This window comes from Canis lupus, chromosome 5 (genome assembly GCF_003254725.2).
Source record: "Canis lupus dingo isolate Sandy chromosome 5, ASM325472v2, whole genome shotgun sequence".
Taxonomy (NCBI): domain Eukaryota; kingdom Metazoa; phylum Chordata; class Mammalia; order Carnivora; family Canidae; genus Canis; species Canis lupus.
In genome coordinates, this window is record NC_064247.1 from 20,670,166 (window position 1) to 20,696,078 (window position 25,913).

The following is a 25,913-nucleotide window of genomic DNA, read 5'->3' on the forward strand; positions in this document are numbered from 1 at the left end:
TTTTAGTTGCTGTCAGTTTTATTTTGTATTGATCATTTCAATTGCAGATATTCATTATGATTTGGCTGGAACACTTTATAGCTAAACCATGGGAAAATTACAAACATTCTTTCTAAACGAGTCCAGGCTCATTCTATGGTCCATGATCAGTCTGTTAGATTTAGAAGCCAATTCTATGGTGTCCTTCTGAGCACTTTGAAAGATGTCTACCATTTCTGCAATCCACTGAAAAAGCCAAAAACAAACTTCTTATCACATAGTGGTATTGAAAGCCCTCAATTTGGCTGATGGTATCAGAATATATTGTGTGACACCTGATAATGTACCATTACTGTGGGGTCAAAGTTGTAGAGACATAACACCCTGAGCGGGCACTGTGCTAGTGTAGGTTGCAAAGATCAAAAGACCAACTCCTTTTCTGAAAAGAAAAAAAAAAGTATTGTCTTATGAGAAACCCAGATACTCCCAAAATAAAGATAATACGTAAATGCTCATTTGCAGGAATTTTGTGTGATTGGTCCTATGAACGGGAATGAATTTTTCCACAGTGAGTTGACGGAGTTTGAAACAGAGATGAGTCTCACTGGGAACTTTGCTCTAATGTCACAGGTGTGCGGGATGGGGGCAGGTGGAAATTAAATGAAGAATGTAAAGCCATGATGCAGGGAATCCTATGTGGACAATTAAAGTTATGTTTCCCTCTATCTAGTTCCTCTCTGCCCACTTATTTCTCTCTCTTCTCCCCCTAGGAAACCAGGTTTGGAACCAGAGCTCTTAGAGATTCTAGATCTGATTTTCTTTACTGTCTCCTTCCATGACCTATGCCCCATCAGGACTTGAGCACAGAACTCTAGAGCACCAAGTAACAGAGGCTCAGGACCTCCTGAGAGGAGACTAGCAATCTGCCCTGTATCAGGGCCACAAATGAACACCTGATTTAAATTCCACATCTTCCTTCCTCCAGGGCAGCTTGGGTTGGCTTGACTCTTAAACCAAATTTCTTATAATGAATTTATGAACTTTGCAAATATTAATGCTAATCACAGCATTAATTCCAAGGTTTATTTAAATGCATAGTTTGGGGCCTTGGCCAAAATGTGCTTTTGTCTGCAAAGTTACCATGTTAATTTTCTTCATTGGACAGAATGTTTAATAAGACAGTGTAATTATTTTAGCAGCCCACTCAGAAACCAACTGAAATGCCTATGACTGAGGTTCATAGACTTGCCAGTCCTCTGGTTCTCCTTAGAATTGCTTTTGCTGCCTGTGGCCAATTACCCATACAAATTAGGAAGCACAGTGGCCTAGATGAGGGTGGGAGGAGAGCCACACAGCGAGCTTATCCACCCCTTCACCCTCTTGGGCCTGACTGAAGGCCTCATTCTTCAGCAGTGAAAAGGCAACAGATACAGAAGGAGCCCACACCTCAGACACTCAGTGGTCACAAACCTGGTATTCTCCCCACCCCAATAGGCCACACCTGAGGAAGGCAGGCTGGGGAAGCAAACAACACTCTCTGCAAGGAGCTGATTGGAGGCAGGAATTAATGCTTTGGAACATAGTATTATTGGATTGATCTTAAATAGATGTTTCACTTCTCTTTAGTAATGAACTGTGGGCTCTGAAGGGAGCCAAAAGAAATCAAAAGAAGAAATAACAAGAAAAACCACCCCCCAAAAGTCTTCCCAGTTATTGCTCTAAAAGGATCTTTAAAATTCAGTTTTGAATTGCTGGGTCTCTGACAGTGCAATTGTGATAAACTGATGAATGTCTATTTATACCAAAACATAAAACATATGGATGGTTATTTAGAGGACAAATGCATTTTGACAGATATCTAATTTCATTCCACTGATAGGATGTATTTTGTCAGACTCTTCATTTCATCTGAGACACAATCGCTTTTGGTTTCCAGTTCCTTGCCATGGTAGAAATGCATTTGTCAGGCCCTCCAAACCAAAGATGGGCTTAAAATATTGCCATTACAACTTTGCTTAAAACCAAGGAAAACTATAAACATCTCCTATTCCCCACTCATAACAAGAAATATTACCAAGTAAATACTTTTTACATACCAAACTGGGTAGCAACAAGAATTATTCAAAAGTCTTCAATATAGATTGTTGGCAATTCCCAACCTACCATGATATGATATACTGAATTCTTGAATTACATATAAGCATAAAAGGAAAGGAGGTTAATTCCTAACAGGCTTAACTAAGAGGCAGAAGAAGAGGCTCACTGTGCTAGAAAAGTTCTACTCCTCATGTTTTTTTGACTCAGCCATCCAGCCAGACTTAAGCTTTCCTCCATAGGCTCCCATTCTACCTATCCATACTTCCATTAGATTCTTTTTATCACTCTGCATTTTAATTTTTCTAGTAGAGAACTTGACTTTTCATTTTTGTATTCTCAGTGTCTAGAACACCTAGTACATAGCAGGAATTCAATAAGTATTTGTCAACTGAAAAATAAATTATCTCTATTACACATTTATCACTTGGAATTACTAATTTGTCTGCCATTTCCTTCCACCAGATCATGAGTTTCTTGAGAATGAGGACTATTTTACATTCATAGCAATTTCCTCAAGGTATGAACTCTGTCTGGCATATAGCAGACACTCAGTAAATGTCTTGGATGGATGGATGGATGGATGGATGGATGGATAGATAGATGGATCGACAGATAGATGGACAAATGGGTAGATGTACAAGTGATTATTTGAAGCTTCTGGATATTTTTTAAAATATTTTATTTATTTATTCATGAGAGACACAGAGAGAGAGAGGTAGAGGCACAGGAAGAGGGAGAAGCAGGCTCCATGCAGGGAGCCCGATGTGGGACTTGATCACAGGTCTCCAGGATCAGGCCCTGGACTGAAGGTGGCACTAAACCGCTGAGTCACCCGGGCTGCCCCAGATTCTGGATATTTGTAAAAGTCATCAGCTACATAAACACCAAAAACATTCCCTTCCCTCAGCCACTAGTCACTGGATTTCAAACTCTGAAATTCATTTTTCCAAAGATAGGTAACATCTGTTTTTAATATGTTGGCAAATTGAACACCAATAAAAAATAAATTTCTAAAAAAATACATATAAATTATGAACTTAAAAGAATAAAATAAAATAAAATAAAATAAAATAAAATAAAATAAAATGTTTCCTGAATACTTCAAGAACAACTGGGGAGCCCTTAAAAGAAATCTAGAAAGGAGTGCCTGGGTGGCTCAGTGGGTTAAATGTCTGACTCTTGATCTCAGCTCAAGTCTTGATCTTAGGGCTGTGAGTTCCATCCTGTCTTGGGCTCCATACCCAGTGTGGAGCCTACTTTAAGAAGCAAAAAATAAAAAAAGGGACGCCTGGGTGGCTCAGGGGTTGAGTGTCTGCCTTTGGCTCAGGGCATGATCCTGGGTCCTGGGCTAGAGTCCCTCATCAGGCTCCTTGCGGGGTGCCTGCTTCTCCCTCTGCCTGTGTCTCTGCCTCCGTATCTCTCATGAATAAATTAATTTTTTAAAAAAAATCTAGAGAAGATAGCTTGCATGTCTTTAGTTAGAGCTTATTAGATGTCCCATTCCTCCATATTAGTAAAAACCTCCAAAATTTAGCTCTACACAAGATGCCTGGAATAACATTTTCCAGCCTCCCTTGCAGATAAGAGTGATCATATGACTAAATTCTGTGAATGGGATTTAAGTGGAAGAGTCCAATGCAACTTGTTGGAGATTTCCTTTAAAGGGACAGGGCCTCCTTTTCTTCTTCTACTAGAATACAGATAGGATGGCTGAGTCAGTCTCAAGGAGCTATACTGAACCAAGAGTTGAAAGCCACATGCTGAGGGTATGGGAGCAGCAGATGTCAACCTAAGTACCTGACAACTTTGTGGGCTGCCCAGTGAGCCCTGGACTCTGTATATCTCTTTCACATGAAAGAAATTTTGAGTTTCCTCTCAATGCAGATTAACTAATCCTAATGAATACAGATATCCAGCTGGATACAACATGAGAAATATCCAGAATCTTCTTTCGAATTGAATTGAATTGGATTAGGTTGAAATGAACTGAACTGACACCAGGTTCACTATACCTCTGTCCTTCTAAGTAAGAGAAACTTCACTGGAAACTCAAGGTAAGAGATATTTGAACTTGATGGCACATCCCTGAAAGTAGTTGATCTCACACCCCTTTCTTCTCTGCTCTGGGCAGGTTCCCAACTGAAGCTCATTATATTCATGTGAGACAAGAAAAACTGCTGCTGTTAAAGGATTCCCCTAGCATCCATCAGTCCCAGTCTGGAACTGTGGGTCAACCAACAACCTCCCTAACAGGAGAAACTCCACCAAGAAGAGAATTTTAACTTGGGGTGGAAAGTCCCCAATCTCAGCCAATAACTATGACACATCTTGATTCAAATAGGCCAGAGCTCAATTTCCATCTACATTTAGAATACTATACTTTGACTGTGGTCATTTTTCTGATAATGTCCGGGAATTTCATGGCTTTTTAAGCAAGATGAGGTTGAATGGTTGGATTTACTGTGGGTGAAATGCTGGCAGAAGAAACTTCAATTTAGCCACAGTTATCATGGACTACAAATCGAGGACTCCTCGGAAGAGTGATGCCACTGAAAACAGTTATTACTCAATGTTAATAAAAAAAATTATGGATCTAATAAAAGTTAATGGGGAAGTATCATGTGTCATAAAAACTGCAGTCAAAGCAAAGAATGCTGGGTTGGGGGAGAAGATTCCACTATAATTCTGTACTGTCTGTGAGCCAGAATTGGCCATGTCCATAACACTTCTAAAGTGCAAATGGTTACACAAATCAAATTAAGCCACGGAATGCTTAGTAATAGGATTATCTCCTTTTGTAAAAATAGAAAGGAGCAAATGAGAAATTACCCAGCAAACCTAATTCATTAACTGTAAGCAATGTCCTGACTCATGGTTGGCTACTTCTGGTAAATATCAGTAAACTTATCAGAAACTCTACATATTTTCCCATCTACATAGAGACCTTGGTTCCTTTAAAGGGCAGCTTTTGTCTGTATCTAAGCAGAGTGGCTATGGTTCTTTGGAATTTAAGCTTCATATAGCACCAATGATCCCTATTGAGATATATGAAATCAGGGGAATCAAAAACCTTCTTTTCTCCATTCCTTCTATTGCCATCCTAGTCAGGCCACCATCATTTTCCATTCTAGCCTAACTTATGTCCCTACTTCCACTCCGGATTTCTTTTTTCTTCATCCATTCAGATCCCTTTCCCACATGGCAGTCAGAATGATCCTTTTAATTTATGAATAAGATTTTATTACTCTTCTACTTAAATCCTTCCAAGACTTCCCTTGGCTCTTAGGATAAAAACCAAAATCCTTTCAAGGTTCAAAAGGCTTTCCACAATTTGGATCCTACCCATTTTTTAGTTTAATTGTGAGCTACTTGCTTCCCAGAGCCAGCCATATAGATGGGAGTGCACCTCGTCCTCTTGCACTCTCACTTCTCAGAGTTTGAAGCTTACTGCTCCCACCTCATCTACTATCTGCTGAGATCATTTGGACTCATCTTTAATTTCATCTCCTCAGAAAGGGGTTCCCCTACCTCCAAGATTGGGTTAGCTTCTGCTGATGCATGCTCATAAGGCACTGTATGCTTTTCTCTTGTGTAAAATTTAGTATCTGCACAATGCTAGTTTTCCCCACTAGACTTTAAGCCTCTTCACGGTATGCTCTGTGCCTGTCTTGTTTCCCATCTTCCCCCAGCACCTAGTATAGTGCGTGATAATCACAGGCACTCAAATCCTTGTTAACTGTCTGAATGATTAATAAAAGAATGTCCGCAAAACCAGAAATATTTGTGCTAATGCCACTGATTACGATATGAAATAACTCTTGTAACCCTTTATAAAATAGAGATTAAAACACAGGTCCTACACAAGAGGTTTACAACCCAAACTGGGAGAGTGCAGCACCCTCGGGAGGAAGAAAACTTTAGAGGCAAGCAGTGTGCATGGCCCCTTTTAGAGACAGAGAAACAGGGGGGCCTTTTCAGCAGCCTTGAGTGGTCTCCCAAGGTGAGAAGTAAATCTTACCAGGAAACCCCTTTCAAATCTTCTAAAAAGAGTCCTCAGAGTGCCATTAGGTGGAAAATCATCATTTTGAAACTCTCAGAATAAAGAGTGGCTAGGCAAGAATTATCAATAGGATGCTAAGTCTCTGAGGAAATTCTGATCCCTGCATGGACTTAAAATGTTTCCCTACAACATGTAAAGGAATAAAACTGGACCACTGTATCTTACACCACATACACAAATTAACCCCATATGGATTAAAGACCTGAATATAACACAAGAAACCATAAAATTCCTAGAAGGGAATGTAGGTGGTAAGCTCCTTGACATAGCTTTTGCAATATGTTTTTAGAGCTGACTCCAAAGGTAAGCGCAATAAAAGCAAAATAAACAAAAGGAACTACATCAAACTAAAAAGCTTCTGCACAGTGAAGGAAACCAACAACAAAATAAAAAGACAACCTGCCGAATGGGAGAAGATATTTGCAAATCATTTATCTGATAGGGGCTAATATCCAAGATACATAAAGAACTTACACAACTCAATAACAAAGAAAACAATCTAATTTTAAAATGGGCATAAGATTTGAATAGACATTTTCCCAAAGACATACAGATGGCCATCAAGCACATGAAAAGATGTTCAACATCACTAATCATCAGGGAAACGCAAATTAAAACCACAATGAGATATCCTCTCACACCTGTCAGAAGAGTTATTATCAAAAAGACAAAAAATAACAAGTGTTGGTGAGGATGTGGAGAAAATACAAATTGAAATACAAATACCATATGATCCATCAATTCTACTTCCAGATATTTATCTGAAGGAAACAAAAATTAATTCTGAAAGACTCTGTGTTCACTGCCCCATTATTTATAATAGCCAACATGTGGAAACAACGCTTCCACTGATGAAAGAATGGATAAATATGGGGTATATATGTGTACACACACACACAGAGGAATACTACTCAGTCATAAAAAATGAAATCCTGGGGTTCCTGGATGGCTCTGTCAGTTAAGCGTCCAACTCTTGATTTTGGCTTAGGTCATGATCTCAGGGTTGTAAGATCCAGCCCTGCATCAGGCTCATGCTGGGCATGGAGCCTGCTTAAGATTCTCTTTCCCTCTCCCTCTGCCCCTTCCTGCACCAAAAAAAAAATTTTTTTTTAATGAAATCCTGCCACTTGCAACAATATGAATGGACCTGGAGAATATAATGCTAAATGAAATAAGTCAGAGAAAGATAAATGCCATATGATTTCACTTATATATGGAATGTAAAAGCAAAAACAAAACTCATAGATACAGAAAATGGTAGTTGGGCAGGGGGAGGGGAGCTTTTGAATGTGGGAGGTCAAGAGGTACAAACTAAGTTATAAAAATAAATAAGTCATGGGGATTTAATGTACAGTATGATAACCATTATCAATAATACTTTACTGCATATTTGCAAGTTATTAGGAGAGTGGATCTTGAAAGTTCTCAGGAGAAAAAAGATTTTTTTGTAAATTTGTATGAGGATGGATGAAGTAGACTTACTACTTCACGAGGTATGCAAGTATCAAATCATTGTTTAACACCTGAATTTAATATGTGGTATATGTCCATTGCACTCAAAAAAATGTTTCCCCACACATTGCCTAGTTGCGAAGGATAAAACAGTAACTACACAATGGAGAAACTGAACAATGTTTTAATGAATTGATGAAAATTGGGAAGGGGGAAAGACAGATATTGTATGACTCCAGATGTGGTATCCGGAGAAGGACACAGCATCACTGGAGGAGTATATTGGCCTGGAATGCATAGCCTAAATCTAATGAATGACGAAGCATCAGATAAACCCAACATGAGAAATATTCTTTAAAGAAAGGGGGAGGAGGAGGTTCTACATTCAAAACTGTCAATGCTATAAAAGACAAAGTCTATGGAAATGTTCCAGACTAAAGAAGACTAAACAGACAAGACAATAAAATGTAATACATTATCCTAGATTGGATCCTTCACTAAAAGGAAAAGAAAAATGTTCTAAAGGTCATCATCGGGTTAAGTGACAAAATTGGAATAAAGGCAATGAATGAGATAAAGCTATTGTATTAATATTAAACTTACTGAAATTGATAAGTATCTTGTGGTTCTGTAAGAGAAAGAGCAACCAAAAAGTCCCTGTTTGGGGGAAATATACACTGAAATATTTTGGGGCTAAAGGGCTACTATATACCTATTCTATATAGTGGGAAAAAATATTACACATACATACAGAGATGACAGAAAATAAAGGAAACAGGTTAAATGTTAAAAATTAAGGAATCTGGGTGTACTTTATCTTTCCACTATTCTTCTTATAACTTCTCTATAAATCTAATTATTTCCAAATAAAAAAATTTTAAAAGGGCCTTTAGGCTATAACCCCCCTTTAAGATAAACTTCTGACCAAGAGGCAGAAGAAACAAAGCCTGGTTCTCTTAATGCCAAATGTCATGAGGCATCAGCATATTTGTCTGATGTGGAACAGGTAAGCAGGGCAGGAGCAGGAGGGCAACATCCCTGCACCCTCACACACACAGCTCCCATCCTTTGCTCCTAAGAACTCTTGACGCTCTTCAGAAAACACCCCAGGAACCTTAACATGCAAAGCACTACCACAAAGCAGCGTGTTGCCTGAGAATGTCTGGTTGCTTAGCAACCCAGACTCCTACTTGACAAGATAAAGATGAAGCCCTCCCTCTTGGTCCCAGGGTTAGTACACTCTGGAGAGAGAATATCTGTTGGTCAAGCTCCAAGTGAGACTGGCCAGAGCGGAGTTTAGGTCCTGAGCCCCATAAAGCAACAGCCATGGCTCTGAGGGCTTAAAACAGGCACAAAGCCTGGGGATCCAGAAATGTAGTCTAGTAAAATGTAAAGTGAACAGACCTTCTACCAAGTCGCTTCAATGCCCTGAGCCTCAGTTTCCTCACAGATAGGAGACAACTGAGATAGATCAGTGATTCTCAAGTGTAGCTGCATATTAAGATAGCCTAATATACTGGTAACCAACTCCATTTTGCTATCAGTGAGATCAGAATCACTGGGGATAGAGGACCCAGGCACTGGTATTTCTTGAAATCTTTTCAGATGATTCAAACATGCAGGCAGTGTTGAGAATCAAGGAGAAATGATCTATGTATGATCTCAAGTATCTCTTTTAGAACTAATTAGCTGGAATGTTTTGACTCCTAGTCTCCTCTTCCAATTTCCCTCCAAATGGAGTCCTTGACCACCACATTATAGACTCACCCCTAAGACCATCCTTAACTAAGACCATCCCTGCAACCTTTGCAGCAGGTCCAGCCACTGCCCAGCTTTGTTATTTCTCAGACTCAGACGTTGTGCTTGCCAAGAACCATGATAAGGGAAGAAGTTAGCCTGCTGAATTTTCATGTATTATGAAAGCATGGTATTCCTTGCTCAGAGACAAGAGACAGTTTATCACTAATATCAATAGCAGCATATCATTTTTACACCACTTCCCCAAGTACCAATATCCACAGGACAACATGAAGAGGACCAGACAGCCCCTGCCCACAAAGTGGGTAGTGTTATAGGGTAAGGAAGAGTGAGTTAATGGAACCCAAATATTTTGTAATGGGCACTTTGCTCTTGGCTCCAGAAAGAGACACGATTTCTATCTTCCAAGCTGTTCACTATTCAAACATGCCTGAAAAGACAGTCTAGTGCCCTGCCTGCAAGATGTACAGAAATGCAAGACCCACAGAGAATTACCTCCCATCAACACCCCAGCTCTAATACCCTGTGCTAGAGCCCCTCACTTGCTCCATCTCCTTAAGATCATGGTCACAGGGCTGACCTTGCCCTTGTTAATTCTCTCAGAGCTAGTGCCCGACCTCTGAACACCAGTTCTGCAGGTGGGATCTGCTTCCCTAATGCCAGCCAACTGCCTATAGCCACCCACCTGAACTACCAATCACCACAATCCGCCAGATTATTTCTCTCCAAACTTTCTTTCCAGGCAAAGTGTCCCCAAGACTCCAAGCCATGGTAGGGATTCTCTGAACTACAACAGAACATTAGAACAGGTAGCACTGGCCTGCAGCTATAGAGCAAGGAGCCAGGGAAGATTGCAAGAGCAGCTCCCAGGGAGGGCTGCAAACCAACCATGCAGTCTAAAGCAGTGGTTCTCAAACTTCAGTGTGTATTAGTCACGTGGAGGGCTTGTGAAAACACAGATTTCTAGGCCTACTGCAAATGTCTGATTGATGATATCCGAGGTGGGGCCTGCAAATATGCATTTCTAGCAGGTTCCCAAGTAGGTGGTGATGCTGCCCTGGTCTAAACCACATCAATCCAAAGCACCTGAGCTGAGAAAGGACAAACAGATTGAAAGTAAGGGAGTGCCAGAAAGGGAGGCAGCAGTAGGAAAGAAGTTTTAGGGGAACCTGAAAGGATATTCTACAGAATCCCCTACTTTCCAGAGGCAGGAAAGTTTTTTGAAACTCCCCCAACCTTGCCCACAGGACAGGAAAGGTGCTGTTGGGATCATTTAGGACAGCGTTTTGGGCATCCTGAAGTTGACTGCTTGCTATCTCAGATGCCATGCCTGAAACATGCTTTCTGGCAGTGTCTGCAGCAGTGTCTGCTCTCTGGGTCACAGCCTAGACCACAGGTAGGTCTAGTCGGGAGTTTGTGATCCTCCTGGCCTGCCTGGTTCCATTAGAGTTAACCCAGTCACGCTAGTCTGTTTCCCATTTCTCCCACCCAGTCCCCTCCATTTATCATTTGTACAACCTGCCAAACCCATTCTTCCCTGGTTCCCCACTCTGTGCCCCTGAGGCTGATGCCCTCACAGACTGCAACACCTGGGCTACTAAATTTCCAGTGATGTCTACCTAATAGTAGGCTATGGCAGGAGACCAAGGGGAGGAGAGGAGCTCCTGACATTTCTCTCACACCCTCCTTCCTCCTCAGGGCTGCATCCTACTACCCTTCTACCACTACCCCTGCTGGCTCCTCCATCACAGCTCTGGATCCACCAAACAGATTCCCACAACTGGGAAACTGTTTCTACAAAACTACTTCCTCTGCTGTCCCTTCAGCACTCAGGGTGGACATGGCCTCTGGCTGCTGTTTCCAGTGCATCACGATCCTGTACCTGTTCCCTTAGCCCTGCCCACATCCCTCTGTGAGCTGTCTCTTCAGTCTCTGAGCTGGATTCTGTTTGGCGCTGATCCCCCTACTTGCCTGACCACAACCCAAATGTTCCAGAGCACCTCTGTGGGATACATCGAAATGGGCCTTTCTCAGGAACAGAGTGGAGAAATTGCTCCCTACGCCTTCTCAGACATCCGTCCTGAACTCCACCCATTCCACACAGCTCCACAGTGAGGTGGAGACAGCAGCAAGATGCAGCACCACAGATATGACCAGAGGCCTTGTCAGCTGGGCATTGGAGAGGACCTCTCCCCGGGCAGCTTCCCTCAGGCAGGGACAGAGCTTTCTGATAGGACCAAACACAGCAAGGCTGTGCCTGAGAGCAAATGTGCTCCTCAGGCCCTGCTGACCTGGTTTCCCAAAGCTACGTCAAGAACAACAAACTGGTACCAGCCGCGCTCTAGAGTCTCGGATGATGTTACCATGGTAACACTAGGGTCACTGCTTAGCAACAGGCCAGAGCTGCAGGAAGTTGCTAAGGTATTTTCACATGTGTTAAAGCAAATGGATGTTTATCTCAATCTTGAGTGTAAATACACGGTGGGGGGAAAAGAAAACATATACACACAAACCACCTACTGACGTGTAGAGTTGCATGTCTGCTAACATTTGAGGCCTGGAGAATATACCTTCTCTCTGGAGGAGGCAGACAGACCCTATGACCCAACAAAGCACAACCTCCTTCCCCTTAAAACAGTTCTCTGCCTGACTTTGCACTCACCTCCTCTTAAAACCTTCACCACCACCTGTTCTCTGAAAAAAGTCTCCAAATCCTTCTCCTTAATGGTTTCTGAGAGGCCAGGTAATATAAGGATTACATGTGTGGATTGTCAAGTCAGACCGCCTGTGTCTAAAACCTGGCTCTGGTCTATTATTATTCTAATACATTGAACAAATAACACCTCTGCCCTCTACTTCTTCATCTGTAAAATGGGAAAGTGCCTATATCACTTTCCCATTTCCCAGTGTTCCAATTTAATAATCTATTCTGTGCAGTTAAAACACCTGGGTGACTCAGCAGTTGAGCGTCTACCTTTGGCTCAGGGCATGATCCCGGTCTAGGGATTGAGCCCCGCATCAGGCTCCCTGTGAGGAGCCTGCTTCTCCCTCTGCCTATGTCTCTACCTCTCTCTGTCTTATGAATAAATAAATAAAGTTCTTTTTAAAAATAAATAAAATCTTTTTAAAAAACCACCAATGCCTGGAATATAATGAGTGCTTTATTTAGGATAGCTGTTTTTAATATCTAGTGAAATCATGTAAACCTTCCCATGTGCCAGGGAATTAAGAACAAAAATGTTAGCAGGAAGTTGGTCTTAACTCATGGGACCCACATCTACGCCAGTGTGGCAAGGGTAAAAGCCCAACTCCTCAGTTGGTTGGTCATTCAAGGTACCTCAAAATCTAGCTCCAGCCTGGCCTTGCCTACTTAGCTATGAGAATTAAATAAGGTAATACAACTGAGAGCTTACAATGGGACCTAGCATACACTAAGTGCTCAAAAAAATCACCTATTATTACTCGCCAACATACACACATCCCAGCTCAAACTGGTCTGTGTTCTGATCCCTGAGTAAACCTCTTGCACTCCCACATCTGGGCCCTTGTTTACACTGGTTTTGACTATATGGAATACCTTCCCCTTTCCTTGCCACCAGTCTCATGCCTGTGTGACCTCTGAGAGCAAGTCAGTCATACTTGTTCCTGAAAACCCCCAACTACCTAAGGCCATGGTTATCCCCTCTACCTTGACCACATCCAAACTCCCAGAGTGTTCACGATCTCTTCTGCTGTGTGATTATAGGTGTTTGCATCTGGCATTCAGAGAATGAGCCTTCTCTATCAGATACTTCTTATGCAACCATTAGGGGATTTGTATCCATGCATCTTCTCAGAGTCTCCTGGCCTTACCTGTCTCAGGCCCTTTACCGCTGATTCAGCCCCATGGTTACTATGGTGACCAGCCATACATGGACTCCACCCAACTGCCATCCAGTCACCATGCTAGTTCTTGGGGCTCCAGGAAAGGAGACAAGGGGGTGCATGATCATGAGGTCCACTGGTCTTACCACATTCCCCATCATCCAGAAGCAATAGTCTGAAAGCCTGGCAAAATTAACAAAGATACCAGCTCAGTGACAACATGTAAGAGGGCTAGGGGACTGTCATCTGGAAAGTGAGATATGCCCTAAACCAATATCCTATATGGTACCATGTCCCCAATAACCATGATGGAGTCTGGGAACCCAAAAATGGACAGAACACTTGCCTCTCTCCCCTACTTGCTGAATCTGTGCTCTGTCTACAAACTAGGCTCTACCAAGTTAGGGTTCCACTGAACTGGACGCTGAGGTCATAACTAAGTCACCTGGAACTCCCTGTGCCAGCTGAAAAACAGACCACGACAGGTGTTACTTTACTGGGACTGGTAACCTTCATTTCCAGAAGGACCTAAGTGGTTGCCAGACAATGGACACAGAGAGGATTACTGCCGTAACCCAGGGGTTTCACTGAGGCTTTTTTTGGTGCTTGAAACCCAATAAAAACTTACCACAACCATTAGGGGATTTGTATCCATGTTAACGTGGAGAAGCCTACTAGGCACCAACTAGGCAAGCAACCTAGGACTTTTAGCTGAAGAGGAGAGAAATCTAGAAGGAGGGGGCTGGGGTGAGGAGTATCAATTATACCCTCAAACCTTAAAGTGGCAGAGGTAGGCACTGTAGATTCTTTCAGTTATCCTTTTTTCAGAGAGAGTGGCAGGTTACAGCCTTGATGGAGAATTTGTGAATACTAGAATTTGTATTTCTACCTCAGGAAAAAAGTGAGGGTATCTTAAAAACAAAAACAAAAACAAACCCCCACACCACAAAGACTTGTATTCTAGTGTGGGGGCTGGATATGATGGGAGAGCTTTAGCAGAGCTGAGCAATGCCAGTCAGAACTGTCTCGAAACCTCCCATGAGACCCTCAGATCCTGTTGCCCCCCCCCATCTCAAGGCCCTTGCTCACTTGCTCCACATGAGTGGTTGACTCTGTGAATCCTGCCAACCAGCACCCAGCCAGCTCAAGTAAGCACCATACCATGGCGTGCAGCATGATTTGGTTTCAGTGGCGGCCTCAGGAGGACCATGTCGTGCAAACTATGTAACTCCTCAGGGCAAAACTGGGTGAAAGGGAAGGAGAGAAAAGTGCCCCCTCTCTGCCCGTCTGTTCCTTTGAAAAAATGTCCTGAGATTCAGCAGCCTGTCCCTGAAATGGGGTCACAAAACTGAGCAATTTTTGGTGCTTCCTACCAAGCAGTGGCCAGCCCTTGTGTTTCATCTTCCACCTTTCCTGCCTGGCACCCTCTTTGTTCCTTGCTCCCACTCCTGGTTTTCTCTGGCCAATAAGATGTTAGCAGACTTGTGTCTCAGGCTCTGCTTTCTAGGGATCCTAATCAAGGTTACCTTTAAGGGAAAAGACCATGGTTTATCCTTGTTCACACAATATCTTGCCTGGTGGTTTACACAGGTGAGAACTAAATATTTAATGCTGGGAGAAACCTACCTAGAGAGGAGGAAATGAACAACTGACAAGGATGTGGGGATAGTCCCACTTTGCAGGGTTTGTGAGGAACTTCAACACTGCTAGTTATAGGACTGACAGGAGAAAATGATGCTAGGAAGCTGTTGTGCTGCCTGGCTTTGCTTTAACACAATCTTAACAAATAAGTATCTAATATTCACCAGCCTTGAAACCACATGGGCAGTTATTTCCCAAATTCTATACTCATGGTAATGGGGTAATTTTTCCTCAGCCTGGGTCTAGTCACCTGGAAAACACCTTGGCCAGTTTAAGCAGTGGCCTACCAGCCAATGGCAACAGCAAAACTCTCATCGGGAACATGATTTTTCCCTTACTTCAAGTTCCCAGCACTAACTGAAGATGATACCCCTCAGGTGAACTGCCTTCTTAGGCCCTATTTTAAAACACATCAGACGAGCACCAGACCCCTGACTTCTTTATGCCAAGGCCTGATTCCATAGGGTCTACAAAATGTCCACTGCCTTTGTGGCCTCAGACTTTCATGCTGACCCCAGACTTGCAGGCCGACCAAGCTACATCCTCAGCAGCAGCAGGGGCAAACAGGCCAGGTTCAGTGGCAGCTGCTGTTCCTCTTCCCCACCCTTCCCCAGCCTGCACAGCACTAGAAGCCAGGCTGATAAGAAATTTCCAAGAAAGAGCAGCCACTATGACCCTGGTTCTTGTTCTTATCCTGCCCTTTGCCAGAAGGCTTCTGCCTAAAACTAAGGTTCCAGAGGTGTTTCATATCAGAGGCAGGCATCCAGGAAAAAGCAAGATTATGTAACAAAGGCTCTTGTCCACAGGACAGAAAAAAAAATAGCAAAACAACTAATATGTATTGGGTTTAATGTGTTTCACACCCTGTGTTAAGTGATTTCCATTTATTATTTCACTTAATCCTAATCTAAGGTGTAGATACCAGTATTATCTCAAGTTTAAAATGAGACTTTGTTTTTTTACAGTTTTATGTTTTTGTACGTATTTGCCCATATTTTTTAATTCAGTATTTTTTATTAATTATTTTCTATTGGATTTCAATTTGCCAACATATAGCATAACACCCAGTGCTCATCCCATCAAGTGCCCCCCTTAGTGCCCATCACTCAGTCACCCCAACCCCTCACCGACCTCCCCTTCCACTACCCCTTGTTCATTTCCCCGAGTTAGGAGTCTCTCATGTTCTGCCTCCCTCTCTGATATTTCCCACTCATTTTCTCTCCTTTCCCCTTTAATCCCTTTCACTATTTTTTATATTCCCCAAATGAATGAGACCATATCATGTTTGTCCTTCTCCGATTGACTTACTTTACTCAGCATAATACCCTCCAGGTCCATCCACGTCGAAGCAAATGGTGGGTATTTGTCATTTCTAATGGCTGAGGAATATTCTGTTGTATACATAGACCACATCTTCTTTATCCACTCATCTTTTGATGGACGCTGAGGCTCCTTCCACAGTTTGGCTATTGTGGACATTGCTGCTAGAAACATCAGGGTGCAGGTGTCCCGGCGTTTCACTGCATCTTTATCTTTGGTGTAAATCCCCAGCAGTGCAATTGCTGGGTCGTAGGGTAGCTCTATTTTTAACTCTTTGAGGAACCTCCACACAGCTTTCCAGAGTGGCTGCACCAGTTCACATTCCCATAAACAGTGCAAGAGGTTTCCCCTTTCTCCACATCCTCTCCAGCATTTGTTGTTTCCTGTCTTGTTAATCCTCCCCATTCTCAGTGGTGTGAGGTGGTATCTCATTGTGGTTTTGATTTGTATTTCCCTGATGGCAAGTGATGTGGGGCATTTTCTCATGTGCTTGTTGGCCATGTCTATGTCTTCCTCTGTGAGATTTATGTTCATGTCTTTTGCCCATTTCATGATTGGATTGTTTGTTTCTTTGGTGTTGAGTTTAATAAGTTCTTTATAGATCTTGGAAACTAGCCCTTTATCTGATGTCATTTGCAAATATCTTCTCCCATTTTGTAGGTTGTCTTTTAGTTTTGTTGACTGTTTCTTTTGCTGTACAGAAGCTTTCTTTAAGATTTTATTTATTTATTCATGACAGAGAGAGAGAAAGAGGCAGAGACACAGGCAGAGGGAGAAGCAGGCTCCATGCAGGAAGCCTGATGTGGGACTTGATCCTGGCACTCCAGGATCATGCCCCAGGCTGAAGGCGGCACTAAACTGCTGGGCCACTGGGGCTGCCCTGTGCAGAAGCCTTTTATCTTGATTAAGTCCATGGACTTTCTTCAGAGAGTTGGAACAAGTCATCTTAAGATTTGTGTGGAATCAGAAAAGACCCCCAAATAGCCAGGGGAATATTAAAATAGAAAACCATAGCTGGCTGTAATCATCAAAACAGTGTGGTACTGGCACAAAAACAGACACATAGATCAATGGATCAGAATAGAGAATCCAGAAGTGATGCCCTTAACTCTATGGTCAACTAATATTCGACAAAGCAGGAAAGACTATCCACTGGAAAAAAGACAGTCTCTTCAATAAGTAGTGCTGGGAAAATTGGACATCCACATGCAGAAGAATGAAACTAGACCATTCTCTTATACCATACACAAAGATAAACTTAAAATGGATGAAAGATCTAAATCTGAGACAAGAATCCATCAAAATCCTAGAGGAGAACACAGGCAACATCCTTTTTGAACTTGGCCACAGCAACTTCTTGCAAGATACATCTATGAAGGCAAAGGAAACAAAAGCAAAAATGAATTATTGGGACTTAAGATAAATTCGGTATTTTATCCAAATTTATTTAAATTCAATTTGACAACATAGAGCATAACATCCAGTGCTCATCCCATCACGTGCCCTCCTTAATGCTCATCACCCAGTTACTCTATCCCCACTTCCCCTCTCACCCCTTCCACCTCCCCTTCAGCAACTCTGTTTCCCAGAGTCAAGAGTTTCTTATGGTTTATCTTCTCTAACTTTTCCCCATTCAGTTTCCCCTCCTTCCCTTATGGTCCCTTTCACTATTTCTTATATTCCATATATGAGTGAAATCGTATGATCATGGTCTTTCTCCAACTGACTTATTTTACTCAGCATAATACCCTCTAGTTCCATCCATATTGATTTAAATAGCAAGTATTCATCCTTCCTGATGGCTGAGTAACATTTCATTGTGTGTACACACACGCACACCACATCTTTATCCATTCATTTGTCGAAGGATATTGTGGCTCCTTCCACAGTTTGGCTATTGTGGACATTGCTGCTGTGAACATTGGTGTGCAGTTGTCCCATCCTTTCACTACATCTGAATCTTTGGGGTAAATACCCAGTAGTGCAATTGCTGGGTCTTAGGGTAACTCTAGCTAGGTTCCTCAAAACTTTTAACTCCTTGAGGAACCTCCATACTGTTTTTCTTTTTTTTTTTTCCATACTGTTTTCCTAGAGTGGTTGCACCAGCTTGCGTTCCCACCAACAATGTAAGAGGGTTCCCCTTTCTCCACATCCTCTCCAACCTTTGCTGCTTCCTGTCTTGTTAATTTTAGCCATTCTCACTGGTATAAAGTGATTTGTATTTCCCTGATGGGAAGTTATGTGGAGCATTTTTTCATGTGCCTGTTGGCCATGTGTAGGTCTTCTTTGGAGAAATGTCTGTTCATGTCTTCTGCCCATCTCTTAACTGGATTATTTGTTTTTTTGGGCGTTGAGTTTGATAAGTTCTTTATAGATCTTAGATACTAGCCGTTTATCTGACATGTTATTTGCAAATATCTTCTAAGATGAGAAGAAGTTTGAAACCTTATCCAATCCACAAAATTGGAGGAAGTATAGGCAAATCACAGATCTGGTAAGAAACTTTGTATCTAAAATACATAAACTTATTACAACTCAGTCAAAAAGACAATTCAATTTTAAAATGGGCAAAGGATCTGAATAGGAATTTTTCCAGAGAATATACACAAATGTCCAATATGCATATGAAAAGATGCTCAATGTCATTAGTCATCAAGGAAATGCAAAGTAAAACCAAATGAGATACCACTCCGTACTCACTAGGATGAGTATAACAAAGTCAGACAAGTGTTGGCAATGATATAGAAAAAGTAGAGCTCTCAGATATCACTGGTAGAAGTGTGAAATGATGCAGCTGCTTTGGAGAACAGTCTGGTAGTTCAACAAGACAGACTTACCCTATGACCCTGCAATTCCACTCCTAGATGTACACCCAAGAGAAATAAAATCCTATGTCCTCATAAAAGCTTCTACTCGAATATTCATAGCAGCATTGTTGATAATAGTCAAAAAGTAAAAACAATCCAAATGTCCTCAAACTGATGAATGGATCAAAACTTGCCTCATGTCACACATCCTCTCCTGAGTTAATGAAAATTAGACAGGACCTTTGATTTCAAATCAAAACTAGTACAATGCAGAAGTGAACAGAAGTTGGTGGGAGGAAAGAAGCATAAGCTCATAAGGCAATGGGTAATATGGTTCTGCTGAAACATAAGGGCATTCTCCCAACATTTCCATTAATTCATAGGGGAAATCTTCAAGGATCTAAGATGAAAATCCTAATAGCAATATAGTCTCCAGGTGGAAGTCCTCTTCACTGAGCAGGAAAGCAGCAAGCCTGGGGAAGAAGGACACTAAACATGAAAACATGTAACTCAGTCTGACCTGCAGGTACATACACTATGTGTACCTTTCAAGGGGTGTCTAGGTTTCCTGTAACCCCAGGGCCTGATCCCCTGCAAATACTCCACAAGCCCTTGATGCCTCTAATTGAATTCTGTCTGTGCAGGAGCTGAAGAGTCTCTTGGGAAACCCATGCCCAGCACAGTCCCAGCACCTAAAGCACTTTGCACATAATGAACATACAATAACTATTTGTGCAAAGGATGGATGGTTGAGTGAATAAGTACCTTTTAGCCTAGAGAACAAGCTACTATGTATTTGTGAGACATATCAGAGTGAGAAAAATAAAGTACCAAGTTTAACTCTTACGGGGAAAAGATAAACTAAATTGATCATGATTTGGCCCCAAAGTCATCTCATCCACCGTCACTACAACCAATGAAGCAAGACATATAGAATTTGGGACATAGGTTTTAAAGAATCCAAAAAAAAAAAAAAAAAAAAGAATCCCCAATCTTTGACTGATATTTTGGTAAATGGTAACACAAATTTCTAGCTAGAAGACACCTTAGAGATCGATCCCTAAGCTATTGAAAAAGCAGCCTAGAAGAACTGTCATTTTGTGGGAGTGTGTCAACTGGCTGTGTAATTTCCCAAGGATAAGTTGAGCCCAGGCAGGGAGTTCATGCATTGACAGCAGGGCCTATAATAACGAAAGTTTAGGAAATTGACACCATGTCTATTGTGCAATATCTGAACTGATTACTGGTTCTGGATAATTCACTGCCCCCCAAAAGTGTGACTATATGACTATGGTTTTGCTGGAAGGCATTACAAAGGAAAAAAGAAACCTTTCCAAAATGGCCAGATTTGTAGATTTCACACACGTTTGTCAAGAAGAAGGGACAGCTGGAGACATAGACCTAGCCCCTTCCCTAGAACCACCCCTAGAGAAACATTCCCAGGCCAGAACTTCAGAAACCTATTCACCTGACAGCAAGCACCTGAATGATAAGGACAAAACTGTTCCCCAAGGAGAACTGCGTCCTTGAACAGAGCAGTGGGGCGAGCTAATTTCTAATAATGAAGCTGTAAGCTACAGTATTTGCTACAAAACAGGCTTATTCATGAAGAGTAAATATGTCAACCAATTCAAGAGGCATGCTAAATCTCCATTGTTTTCTGAAGTTCAGGTTTCCTGGCTCTATAAAATGTGATGCACGCCTTCAATGTGTGCAGCAGAATCTGTGAGATTGCAGAATGCCACATTAAACTCAGAGCTCCTGGGCTAATGAGGGTAAGTCCATTTTGCAGTAATGAATTGTTAGTAATAGCCCATCATGGAACAGATGTCTCATCCGTCACTGTACTGAGAATCCCACGCTCCAGAGTACTTAGATAACATGGGGAGGCAGCACAGCCTGGAGAGGAATCCTCCTCTCCGGACTCCTGAGTGGAGCCAACCCCATGAATAGAATCAGTGGGTACCTACACAGTATGACTGGAGGCCCCCTAAACACTCTCTAACTCAAAATATATCTCCATTCACCTGCCACAGGGCTTAAAATATCCTCTCTTGAATTGTGTCCTATTAAAATGTAAATATGTCACCTGGAAGAAGTAACACATTGAATTAGCATCCATTATCACTCATTTTCACATTAGGGACAGCTGGGCCCTCAGGGAATGGAAGGAGGACAGGTAGACCAGCAGGTCTCAGGTTGGAGGGGAAGGACCAGGGTGTGCCCACGGTGTACTCACCAGCCTAGCAAATTCTTGCTCATCCCATCCTACTGATGCTGCGTGTTTCCTAAATATGTTTCCCCAATGTCCAGAGCAACTCAAAGGAGGGGCTGTAATTTATTTATCTTTGCAAATTCCCTGAACTTGGAGCATAAATATATAGAAAATCTATAATCAAGCACCTCTCCAACAAATGTTTGTTGAATAAATGAATTTTATCTTCACAATCACCTAAGGAAATCAGAGGAGAAATTATTACTTTTTTATAGGCCAAGAAGGTCTCATGGAGACCCACTTACCCAAGACCATGGAATTGAGGAGGTACAAGCTCTTCATACACAAAAAGGTAGACAAAGCATGTGCCCTTTGTCTAAGGAGAAGAGTACCTATGAGAGGTAAGAGTGGAATAGATTAGGGCCAAATTTGGGGTGCCTCTGACCATCAACCTGAGAGTTTGGGATGCTAATCTGGGATGCTCTGCAAGTTTGTTTAGTGATTGGGAACACACTAAGCAAAAGAATACAGTTAAGTGTGCAAAGTAATACTTTTAGAAAGATATTGGCATAGAGGAAATTAGGATGGGTTGGAGGATCAAGAAATTAAAGGCTAGTTAAGGGATAATTTGTGTGTCACAGCTGAGATAGCAGCAGTGGAAACAGAGAGAGGCTATACATTTGAGAGACTTTATGAGGAACAAATAGAGCAGTTTACTGACTGATGAATGAGGAGTAGCTAAGGGACAAGGAGGAATGAGGGACATCAATTAGGTTTCAAATCCACTTTAAGTGAATGACAGCAAATGGACAGCAACAGGAAATCTGGGTGGGAAATCTTGGCCAAAAGTCTGCTTTTGGCCAAGAATGGCAAATTTCACTACAACCAGGCTGAATGAGGTGGCAATGGTATTCCATTCCCAAGGCAGTTAGAAATTTGTGTAAAAATCTCAAAGAGATTTAGTGGAAGCCATGAGATTAGATGCGATCTCTGAGAAAGGGTAAAAAATGAGTCAAAGTTAGAATATCCCAAGGTGAAGGAGACAGCATTGGATAGTGTAGTGACAATTGAAGCCAAATAAGAGTGTTTTAGAAAGGTAGAAGTGACAGTGCCAGATGCTGCCGAAAGGTCAAGGAAAATGAGGAGAAACAGCTATTGGATTTCAAGAATAGGCTATCTCTGGTTATCTTTAAGAGAACAATTGCAAAGTATGAAAAAGGGCAGGGAAATTTAAATGGTGTAGGAGCAGTCAGGAGAGGAAGCAATGGGGAGGGAAGAAAATTTTATCCTCTGTATCAGGGCCAAGGTTTGTTTATTTGTCCCTTTCAGTACAGGGAGAGCTGAGCCTGTGTTTTATGTGAAAAGGAAGGAGCCAGCACAGAGACTGACATACGACAGAGAGAAAGGGAAGACACTAGATGAGGCACGACAGAACAGCATCAGGAAGGGAGGGGCTGGGAATACCAGGGGGCGGCTGGGCAGAGGCTGCGTGGGAGGAGGACACCACACACAAAAGCATGAAGGAAGAGAAAGAAGTCAGCATGGAGGCAAGTCCAAGAGATCATTTTAATGAAAAAAAATAAAAAATAAATAAGTTCCCAGGGTCCAGTCTGGTAAAAAAGAAAGCAGGCTCCCCAGGGTACAGGACTGGCAAAGGACTAGACTGAGATGTTGCCAAGATTTGCCCAAAGCAGGAAAGGAGCAAAATCACATCTAAAGTTAGAATCTCATCTATATACTGGTGACAGTCCAAATAATGAAGTCTGCACCTAGAATTTCAAGGTCATTGAACACCAGTGCCAGAGAGGCCCTGAAATATCATCTGACCCACCTCTCTCACTTCATCAACTAAGGAAATAAGTCCCAGAGGTGCAGTAAATTAACCGAGATCACACAGCTAGTTAAAGCTAAAACTGAACCAGAATTAAGACTCTTCTTAGCTCCTGGTCAAGTATAATTCCCACCAAACAGCAACTTGTGTGCTGGGTTACCTGGGATAATCCCAGGCATAGAATTATTCTTTCCAATGGTGATTTTATTAAATATATAGCAAAATAAGATTTCATTTTGGTAACTCCAAATGGCTTTTTGTAATAGAAATTTGAAAAACAATCAGGGAAAGCAAACCATTTGTCAGAAAATATCTCCCAATCTTTGGTTCTGCAAGTATAGTCACTGCAGTTACACAGCAAAGTTATTTATGAGCTTGACTGTGGAGTCCGAGTGGCCTGGCTGTGAATCCAGGTAACACTTGTGTGACACTGAGTAAGACACTTGACCTCTGCTGAGGGAAGGCCCTTGACCCTCCCAGAATGGCAGAGCAATCAGAGGCACTATCATCATCACCCTTAGCATGGGAGAAAAGTAGTGGGTGAAACCCAGAGAGGGAAGCAGGCAAAGATGCAACTAATAACATTTTCCCTCTGGAATAATCCCTGTGTTTCAGCCAAAGATGATTTGGAGGCTTTCTGAGAGGGAAACCTGAAGAGAAAAGGTAATTACTTTTATCTCCCACACTTGAATTTCAAGGTGGTGTCCTTTCAAAATAAAAAAGACACTCGAGGGGTGGAAGGGAGGCAGCAGGGAGAGAAGTGAAGGATGGAGAACGATCATTCGTGCTGAAGCCTGTGACATTTCACCAAAGTGACTCTCTTTGGGAGCAGCTGGCACAAATGTCATTCAGCTAAGACAGGAGGAAGCAAGAGAGAGTGGTGGGCTCCACAGGAAATAGCATGATCCTCTCCTCCTCCTCACCAACATCCTCTCCCTGCGCATCCTCATTCTCAGGAGAAGTCAGGATCAGGCACTTAGCTGAGGTCACCCACCTTTGTGGTGGCTGCAGATATATTGCAACTTTTAATGCAGCAAAACAGCACATATCCACCCCTAAGAGAGCTACCCCATCCATGAGACAACATCCAGAGACAACAAAGCTCTGAACCCCACCTCTCCTACATGGACCAGCAGACTAGGAAAGACACCACCATACAGCCACTTTCACCAGAGTATCCCAGGAGAAACGCAGATAGTGAGGACTACAGAGTAGGTATGAGTGTCCAGAACTGACAACCCCAGGGCTCTTCTAGTTGATAATCTGGTACAGGTAGGCAGGAGAGAAGGAAGGAGGTGGCAGAGTGGGGGTGGAGGATGTGGAGAAGGGGAGGGAAAGAGAGAGAGAGAGAGAAGCCAACAGGAGTTGATTCAGATTTACCACTTACCATGCAACCATGGCAAATTATTTAACCTCAGCCTCAGTGTCCTCATCTACAAAAGGATAATATAAGCTTAAGAGGATGTTAAAAAGAGGAGATGTGTATGTTACAAATGCTTAGCAGTGAACAGGTGTTCAAAAACAGTATTATATTACATAAATACATGAATTATTAAGAAAGCATCAAATTGGGCAGCCCGAGTGACTCAGTGGTTTAGCGCCACCTTTAGCCCAGGGCGTGATCCTGGAGACCCAGGATCGAGTCCCGCATCGGGCTCCCTGCATGGAGCCTGCTTCTCCCTCTGCCTGTGCTTCTCTTGCTCTGTGTGTCTCTCATGATTAAATAAATAAAATCTTAAAAAAAAAAAAAAGAAAGCATCGAATTCATGCACACTGACAAAAAAGCACAGGTCCCTAGCCAAGGTCTCAGTCATCATGTGGGAGGATAGACATTCGTAATACTTAGAAATTAGCAATGAGACTGTTTGGGCTGCTGATGTTCCCAGATAGTTGCTGCTCATCTCCAGAGATTGAGACTTTCTGAGCTAATGGATTGTTCTGAGACCTGAAAGACCAGATCAACTGGCAAAACTCCATATTTAAAATCTCCTTTTTTTTATTTACTTGTAATAATGTATGATTTATGCCTCTGCGTACATTCCAAAAATATTTCTTCCAAGTAGGTACAATGCGAACTCTACTTGGTAGCATAATGTTTGGTACATGCTAAGTGCCCACTTAGTATTGAGTGGGTCCTTGATGGCCTTGTTAGGGTCAATGTGTTGTCCAAATGCTGATCTGGAAGGATCCTGGCCCCTATAGAAATTGGTGGTGTCCAATATAAGCCAAGGCCTTGTAACTACCATAGAAGGCTGGTTCCTATGATGACTCTAGCAGATAAATTCAAAGCAATAGCTCTAGCAAAGACTAAGCTCAGAACAAGTTTTCATCAAACATCAACAAAAGTAGTCATAAAAAGTCAGATGGCAAGAAAACTTATGAACAAGTTGGAAATTAGAGTTTTATCATTCTGCAAATACAGGTGATTGGTATACTTCTGTTTTAGGAGAAGAAAAATTGCTCAACAAACTAAAGCTTTCTCTTTCATTTTCAGAAAGCAGTCATATACTAAATCTCACCTGTCAGAGGCTCCCCATTTAGGTGGAATGGTGGAAAACACAAGGGCTCTGTCTCCCAGTGAAGAAAGATTTGAATCCTAGTACTAAGACTTTCTATAGACACTGAAGGCAGCTACTTAGCCCTCCTGGACCAGAGGTTTCCCATCTGTAAATGGAAATAAATGGCCAGAAGCCCCAAAGCTATGTTCACAATCCAAAGAGATTTAAATTAAGTGCTGAAAGGGAAAAACTACCAACCAATTAATTGTCTACCCGGGAATGCTATCATTCAGAATTAAAGGAGAGCTTAAGAGTTTTCAAGATAACCAAACCTAAAGAAGTTCTTTACCACTAAACCAGCCTTACCAGAAATATTAAAGGACTTCTCTAA

At 42.1% G+C, this 25,913-nt stretch overlaps 2 long non-coding RNA genes across 2 annotated transcripts in view; one reads left to right on the forward strand and one right to left on the reverse strand.

Annotated features, from left to right (window-relative positions):
• Positions 1-14,396, reverse strand: part of LOC112671328 (uncharacterized) — a 39,062-nt gene extending 24,666 nt beyond the window's left edge. Inside the window, exons 1-2 of the long non-coding RNA XR_004816265.2 lie at positions 13,839-14,396; positions 13,199-13,393 (exon numbers count right to left, since the gene is read on the reverse strand). This is a non-coding gene — a long non-coding RNA (uncharacterized LOC112671328). The remainder of the gene's footprint in view (positions 1-13,198; positions 13,394-13,838) is intronic.
• LOC112671533 (uncharacterized) lies at positions 13,286-25,709 on the forward strand. Its single transcript, XR_003143675.3, has 5 exons — positions 13,286-13,432; positions 20,645-20,753; positions 21,469-21,594; positions 23,640-23,687; positions 25,519-25,709. It is a non-coding gene; the product is annotated as an uncharacterized LOC112671533 (long non-coding RNA).
• The last annotated feature ends 204 nt before the right edge of the window (positions 25,710-25,913 follow it).